A 1,373-nucleotide genomic window follows, 5' to 3' on the forward strand; every position below is an offset into this window, starting at 1 on the left:
GGTTCAATCCTGGCTCTGGGTCACTGTCCGTGTGGAGTTTGCACATTCTCCCCGTGTTTGCGTGGGTTTCGCCCCCACAACCTAAAGATGTGCAGGGTAGGTAGATTGGCCACGCTAAATTGCCCCTTAATTAAAAAAAAAAGTAAAAGTATGTTAACGTTAGTGACATTTTCACACGTGCAGCCTTCTTCATTTAATTTATAGAGTACCCAATTTTTTTTTCCTAATTAAGGGGCAATTTAGGGTGGCCAATTCACCATTTTGGGTTATGGGGGGTGAGACCCACGCAGACAAGGGAGAATGTACAAACTCCACACGGGCAGTGACCCAGAGCCGGGATCGAATCCAGGTCCTCAGGGCTGTGAGGCAGCAGTGCCACCTTGCTGCCCTTTTCTTCATGGATGATGCAGTAAATTTTGTCCCCTCCCCTTCCAGGGATACAAAATGGCATCTCTTCTTCTCATCTGTCATGCAATACAAAGTTCATTTTTAAGATTTAAGCATTTGGTCATCTTTCTAGTATGTCTCATGTCAAATTTTGTTTGACAACACCCCTTTAATAAATGTATAAATGCAAGTTATTATTGAGGCACTGTGATGGTTTCAATAAATTGAAAGCCCCTGCAGTTGCCTTCGCAGAGTACCAGGCCCTCCAAGGGCAGCGTTGTGGACACAAGACTGCCGTTGAGTAGCTGCCAGGTTCCATCAGTTCCCCGAGTGTTCTTCATCCTTCTCTGCTGGCAGGTCGAAGCTTCGTAACACCAGCTGTAAAACTAAGAACTCCAGCGACGACTTTCACATGCTTCCAATGTAGAACAGTGAAGGGCATTGGAGAGGGCACGTTTGGGAGTTTGGTATCTTCAGCCATCAAGAAAAAGTCGCACTGATTCTTAACATTTCTTGCTGCTTCCTTAGTGCATCAAATGGTAAACTGCGCTGTTGCTGGGGTAGAGAGAGAAAATGTGGGGGATTGACCTCCCTCGAGTGGGGGAGCCCAGCGGGCATGAAAGAATAGTGCATGTCCTGGACTACTAATCCAGAGTCTTCTCCAAAGTTTGAACTCACATCCCAGGATGATACCTGGGGGGAATATAAATCCAGCTAATTCAATCAAATCTGGAATAAAAAGAAAGCATCAGTAATGGTGACCATAAAACTACTGGATTGCCATAAAAATCCATCTGGTTCATTTATGTCCTTCTGCTCGGAATATACTTGACCTGGTCTGTCCTAAATGTGATAGACGACGCACAGCAACACTTCTAACTTTTGCCAGTTCGGATGAGTTTCAACTACAAACATGCTTTACTGCTCAATAATGTTAACACCTGATTGTATATAACATGTGGGGAAGGCGTCCATAATTTCATTAT

The sequence above is a fragment of the Scyliorhinus canicula genome, chromosome 20 (assembly GCF_902713615.1).
Source record: "Scyliorhinus canicula chromosome 20, sScyCan1.1, whole genome shotgun sequence".
Classification (NCBI taxonomy): domain Eukaryota; kingdom Metazoa; phylum Chordata; class Chondrichthyes; order Carcharhiniformes; family Scyliorhinidae; genus Scyliorhinus; species Scyliorhinus canicula.